This window comes from Helianthus annuus, chromosome 5 (assembly GCF_002127325.2).
Source record: "Helianthus annuus cultivar XRQ/B chromosome 5, HanXRQr2.0-SUNRISE, whole genome shotgun sequence".
Taxonomy (NCBI): Eukaryota; Viridiplantae; Streptophyta; class Magnoliopsida; order Asterales; family Asteraceae; genus Helianthus; species Helianthus annuus.
In genome coordinates this window covers 47952725-47959585 of record NC_035437.2, presented here as the reverse complement: position 1 = coordinate 47959585, position 6861 = coordinate 47952725, and the positions used below count along the sequence as shown (strand labels likewise).

The 6861-nt window shown below is 36.3% G+C and overlaps 1 long non-coding RNA gene across 9 annotated transcripts; it reads right to left on the bottom strand.

The window, feature by feature from the left end:
• Window positions 1-255: 255 nt before the first annotated feature.
• Window positions 256-3676, bottom strand: LOC110940720. 9 transcript variants are annotated; one of them, XR_004892788.1, is made up of 10 exons: window positions 3435-3676; window positions 3035-3349; window positions 2781-2876; window positions 2523-2666; window positions 2128-2281; window positions 1949-2046; window positions 1468-1613; window positions 1135-1378; window positions 962-1016; window positions 256-605 (listed from the first exon to the last, which is right to left on the bottom strand). It is a non-coding gene; the product is annotated as an uncharacterized LOC110940720 (long non-coding RNA). The 9 variants fall into 9 exon arrangements; XR_002593477.2 differs by having other exon boundaries at window positions 1135-1613; window positions 3035-3076; window positions 3255-3349; XR_002593482.2 differs by having other exon boundaries at window positions 1135-1613; window positions 3035-3076; window positions 3255-3349; window positions 3493-3676.
• Window positions 3677-6861: the final 3185 nt, after the last annotated feature.

The window sequence follows — 6861 nt, the reverse complement described above, 5'->3', positions numbered from 1 at the left end:
GCTTACGGAGGTGATAAATTAAAATGTGATACTTGTTATCATTAGTTTATCAATCCTCACGTTAACTTACACTGTGATACTCGTTATAGAATAGATTATGTTACTCTGCTTGAATCCCGTAACCTTAAACCCAAACACACACGTTGAACTCAATAACCAAATCCAACTTTTCAGCTCACTGGAGACACCAAAACACAAAACATAAGATAGAATCTGCTTAACAGCCAAGAAATGCTCAAACATGGGTGCTCTAAGTCTCTAAAACCTAACTGAATTTCACATGATCCGGCATAAAAAAAATGTTGCCCAAAATATCAGATTATGCAATTAACCCTTTAATATATAATATGTTACACATCTAAAAGACCTTATCACCTTAATGTACAAATCTAAATCAAAGACAAAAGGCACATAACATCACACGATTTACATGAGCTTTGAAGTTTTGTGGGGGCTTTTTGGCGTTTATTTCGGTGAAGGTTCATGTGCCGATTTTTCCACCTCAACATCCTCGTATTAACTTGGGTACCCTCCAGGCCTCCATTTTCTTTATCAAACCCTTCATTGGCTAGAAGTAGCATGCCATTCAGGTTATCTCCTATTGACTTCGTCATTGAGCAAATTACATACATAAAAAGGATTTAAATTTAATTTAAAATAGACAATATAGCAAAGTAGTTTTAAAGTTATATGAAACCCCAAGTCAAAAATGGAAAAAAAGGCTCTAATAAACTTTGGGTAGTCATTAGGGATAAGACTGTTATGTACTGCCTAACAAGTGTTCACCAACTAACGCGCGAGAACAAAAGTTCAGGTAATAAAAAGTCGAACAGCAGCTGATTTGGGTAGTCATTAGGGATTAGCAGCAACGTGTCTGGCTTCTCGCGCAGACCAAAACAAATACAAAATAGCGTACTAACTGCAAATTATAGTAAAAAATAGGTTGATGGCTATAACTTACCTGAACTTCTCCTTGTTCCCTAAGTTGGTTTCTGACGAAGTTAACTGCATCCGAGCTGAAAGTAATACAAATTTTGGGTACAAAATTAGACAATGATAAAAAATAGAAGAAAGGTAAAATAAGTGAGACCAAACTACCCCTTAATGTAATCCCATAAGTCATCAATTACTAACATTACAAACTCTGCATCAGCCCCAGTGCAATTTGATAAATATCATGAGTAGCAATAACCAAGTCTTCAAAAATGTCTATCACCATGGAACGCCGTCACAATTTCTTTACCGCACAACGATCGAACCCTTCCCTCTTTTTTCATTCTTGTGACCGGAAAAACGATGTTCGTTGGCATACCCCACACACCACTCAGCACATGAACATGGTGATATATAGCAAACCAAACTTTTTTTATGATGTGAACTATAAAGATAATAAATATAAAAATTGAAAGATATTTACGTTCTTCTCAATTCTAATCTTTTATGCTCTACTGAAACAATGTAGAGTACCTGGGAAAATCTGTCTTGTTGCACCATGAGGTTGAATGTCTCGGCTGGCATCGTTCACTTTTCAATCTCATCGGTTTGGTCGTGGTCACCGGTATGGCTTTGTTGGCCGAAAAAACAATTCCCTGGCCAGTTATCGCATGATGCGGCTGGGGCAAAATGCAACCACGTTAGCTTACCATATGCAATCTAAGTTACATTCTGATACTAAACCAAAAAAAGAAAGCTTGTAATTCGAAAGAGTGGCACAAAGTAATTCATATCAGGGCAGCTTCACACCGAATTCAGAAAATTAGTTGTAAAAGGAACCGGCACAAAGTAATCCATATCTGGGAAGCTTCATACCGAATTCAAAAAATTAGTTTTAAAAGGAACCGGTCGAAAGGGTTGCACTTATTAAACGTCTAAAACCACCAATGATAATTTAATTGTTATATAACGATTGACAAACAACAAATTTGGAAAAATAAAAGAAAAAACGTACAGTTGTTCGTTACAGGGCTTCTCACTCAGATCAGTAATCTTGTACTCTATATTAGTCAGGCTGGCCTTCACCCTAAGGTTTTTTAGGGTCCGCTTTGCCTGATGTAAAGATAATATTAAGAATGTGCCATCAAAAGAGAAAATAAGTGGTCAAATGAGTAAGGAACTTTACAACGTTACCTTAGCCCAGTCAATTGAGTAAGGATCTTTCACATTTTGGTTGTTGATAAGAAAATCCACCACTGGCCGAGGCTAGCGTTTCCATTATTTCTGAACATGTAAAATTTGTTAAACGTTTTGGTTGTTCATCGACATCTCCTCTAGTCCAAAAGTTCTGCAAGGCACAATTTTAGGGGAAAGCTTAGAAACGGTATTAGAATCTGCAGATCATAAACCTCACCACTTAAAACAGACATCTCTTTGCTAAATCGACATCCATTGGCTTCACAAAAGAAATATCAAATTCTATTGGGGTCACTACACTTCATATAACAGTTAAAGCATAGCCACGATGAACTGTAATAGTTGAAACATAAATAGCATGTTTTTTTTTTCAAATTTTGATAATCGCTTACCATATAATCATTTTAACGTTTACCCAAGATTCAAACCCCCTTTGAATCGTGTCAGCACTATCATGACGTGGCGGATGATAGAGATATTAGCCCAACAAACTGCCATAGTCCTCCAGGGGTCTCTTTAGGTCTCTCTAGAACTTCCTATCTTAACAAAAAGATATAAATAAGGTAAAATAAACATCAAATCCTAAAACCAAATAAAATAAAATCAGCAAAGCAAGCTTTATGTGTTAAAAAAGGACATTAATGGATCACCTGGTAGTATGCTATAGCAAGTGACCTTAACCCGTTGTCTGCAAATTTGTCAATAAAGGCATGAATGTCTGATTTGCTGTGTGCAAGATTCAAAATCTACACCAATTTAAATCAAAATTATTAACCAGCTAAGAAATACATAAAAAAAACTATTTTTTTACAACAGTCAATATTAACCACAAAAAATCTCAAAACAAAAAATGAATTATAGAAAAAGAAAGATCATGTAAGAACCAAAGAAACGTGATGATGACCTGCTAAAGAACACACAACCTTCTTGACCCTCCTTTCATAGCCTTCAAAATAACAGCAACAAGAAAACAAATACGAAAAGGTATTAAACTGAATACAAAACATTTCAGCCCCAAACTGGTTGAAGCATTTCGTCAAACAGTTGGTGTTCATACTTAAACCTTTCAACACATAATGAAAAAAAATAAATGAGGGTTCATAGAGAGCAGGATGAAAGATAACCATAAGAGATACTATATGAAATCCAGCGGTAACCATCTCCGTTTTTGTCGGAACCCTAGATCTTAACGCCCTAATTGTCACTGCCGCTGTTCAACCTTGTAACCAAAACCAAAAAGAGAAAGCTAGTGATAAATTGTAAGATTAATCTTAACAAAGAATCAAAATTGGATGAAACTTTACCGAAAGTGAAATTTGAGAGGAGGTGACTGTGCCGAAAGTGCCACGTGCGAGAACAAACCTGCAAATCGGTGGGGATTTCTTCAAATCAGTGTTCATAAGCTGCGAATCGAATGGGATTTCTTCAAATCATCGGTGTTCAACACAAAGAGAGAAAAAGCCTGAGATTTAGGAGAAAAGAGGAAAAAGCAAGAGAAAGGAGATAGAGGCGTGTAGATTAGATGAAGAAAAGATAGATCTGACAATGGGTGTTTGAATTTTGAAATCCCTCCCACAAATTAGATATCCCGCCCAGAACTCATGTGTTGAAAAGGTACTTTCAACACATTTGTGCTTAAGATGTTTGTACTATGTGCTTAAAATGCTTGTACAATGGCAAATGACCATTCTTGCCCTTCCTATATGCTTATTAAAGTAGTATATATATATATATATATATATATATCTAAAACATTTTGCTCTTTCATTCTTAGAGATGCGGATAACGTCTTCCAAAGAAATGTTATACCAGTACCTCCATAACTGTAAACAAAAAAACACCACCTTTATTGTATTCAACGACTTTTATGGTATCACTGTAAATAAATCTTTGCTCACCAGTTAATGCACCTAAAAGGTTCTCAAACTCCTCTTGAAGATTAATTCTGTCATAATCCAGCTCTTCAGTAACCAAACCATTATTTGATGTAGCAATCAACTCATAATTAGGGTAAGGCATTCTATTAAAATTTCGTAAACTGTAATTATTACGAATTAAAATCTTCTCAATCTCATACAGTGTGAGGTTTTTTTTTACTTGATCGTCACTTAGGCATAAATCTAAAATAACACATTATAAATATATTTTACGATTAACATACTACAATGTATAATAAAAAAATATTTGTTATACTCCAAAAGAAGTGAACGGATAAGATATAACATCTCAACGTGATTTAAATTATCATGGTAGAAGTGTATCCTATATATGTGAAATATAAACATTAAACTTATAAATAAACCTAAAAGAAATAGTAATTATTATAACAGAGTTATACCTAGAGCCATTAAAATAAGCCGTTGTTTATAAAGGATGCCCATCTGATAATAATATCCATGTTTTTTTTTCTTTTTGCCATACACGCTCTGGCAAAGACGGAGTGTGGCATGCCAACATCGTAGCAAACAATATGCGTAAAAAATAATCGGAGCCTGAATGACTTGATTCTTGGATAGCTTATATATATCGGTCAACCCGTGTAATACACGGGTCTAACCTAGTATATGTATATATTCAGGAGAAAATTGCATTTTTCGTCTTTTACGTTTCAACGAAACTACAGGCGGTGTCCTTTAAGTTTAAAAAGTACATTAGCTGTCCTTTACGTTTGCACATGATTACAACCGGTGTCCTTTTGACCTAAGCTAGTTAAGTTTTCTTGTTAAATGTTGTCATGTGTCACTCACCGAAAGTCTAGAGACCAATGTGCAATATTTTCAAAAAACCATTCTCTCTCTCTCTCGCTCTCTTTCTCTCTCTCTCTCTCTCTTTCCTGCACAACCACACCTCCGCCACAACACCACCACCCCACCGCACCTCCACCGCTATCCCACCACCACCCTTCCCACCACACCTCCACCACCATCCCCACCGCATCTCCACCACCATCCTCGGCGCTGCACAACTACCATCACCACAAATACTCCACCACCCCACCACCCTCAACCGCCGCCACCGCACCTCCAAAAATCGAACCTTATTATTCCTCCAACATCATCCAAAAATCGGGAAATAACCTGTTGAAGTCACTTTTTCAAGATGATCCACCATGAGAAAGCATACATGCTCAATTTTGCTCATTTTATCCGTATATAGTGTTGATTAATACTGCATAATACGAGTTTTCAGGAAATTCATCTGTCATGCCGGCAATGGAGTTGTTAGATTTGCCAGTTAATGACATCACCAGAACAATACCAAATGATCTTTTCTTGTTAAAAAACTTAACAGAAGTTTATCTTTACGCTAATAATCTAACAGGGGAAGTCCAAATTCCATTGAAGCAATGAACATTATTGTCCTCTCTGCAAACAAGTTGATCGAAAAAATCCTAGACGGTTTTGGGAATCTCATGAGTTTGGGAACTTGAGCCTCATGGTCAACCAATTATCTGGCGAAGTTCCGGCAAGCATCGCGCGCTTGCCAAACTTGTATGATATTCGAATTTTCATAAATAATTTGTCCGGTCCTCTCTCGCCGGACTTTGGAAGGTACACTGACCTAAAGATATTTGACGTTTCCCAAAACAATTTCTTCAAACTTGCCAGAAAATCTATGTTTCAGGGGGCAGCTTAAAGGGTTGGAGGTTTTTGAAAACAATCTTTTCGGTGGGATACCGAAATCCCTCGGAAGCTGTAGTAGTTCGAAGAGTTTTCAGGAGAGAGAGAGAGAGATAATAGTTTTTGAAAATATTGCACATTGGTCCCTAGACTTCAGTGAGTGACACATGATAACATTTAACAAGAAAACTTAACTAGGTTAGGTCAAAAGGACATCGGCTGCAATCATGTGCAAATGTAAAGGACAACCAATATACTTTTTAAACTTAGAGGACGCCGTCTAAAGCTTCGTTGAAACGTAAAAGACGAAAAATGCAATTTAGGGATATACACCAACCTCTCTTAGCAGGTGCGTAGCTTATAAAGTGCCCGGGGGTGCATCCGCCCCCCTCCAATATTTCGGTTAGAAGTGTATAACTTCCGATTTTTCGTCCGAAAATTTTAGAATTATATAGGATCGCCCCTCCAATTATTTTGCCTAAATATTTATACAATATATAGATCAAAGTAAAGTCTGTTACCACTTTAATCTTAAAGGTTGTCGGGCTGAGTTGTAATTTTTCGTCCAGGTTTCATTTATCTCGTACAATTATATATATGTTGGTCTTTTATTTGTTAAACAATATTTAGTTTTTTTATATGTAAGAACGAGTCATTTGAATAAATGAATTTTTTTTAGTTTTATTTGGAACTATTATTATTTGACCCGACCAGAATCGAATAGTCGGCCCGACCCGGAATATAACGATAGGAAAAAAAATTTAGGCCCATGATTTTACGCCCCCTCAAAACTTTTGCTCAAACTCCGCCACTCTCTCTTACAAGAGTTGGTTAAAATCTATTTTAAAAAACCTTCAGGTTGTAGGTTTGAAAAAATAGACATGTTAATGATTATTTCGTAAATTCAATGCGAGTATTTCTTTTTAGATATTCTTAAAGTAGTAATAAAGTAACATATGTTCCACAACTAGTTGATTTTTCGTGCGCGCGTTTGGTGGGGACCCAATGACTGCAAAACACGTGTCAGCAACGGCAAGCAGATACCGAATATCAAAACAGAAATAAAAATGACGTGGTAAGGATAGTCACTCCGTCCTAAAAAAAGCGATTT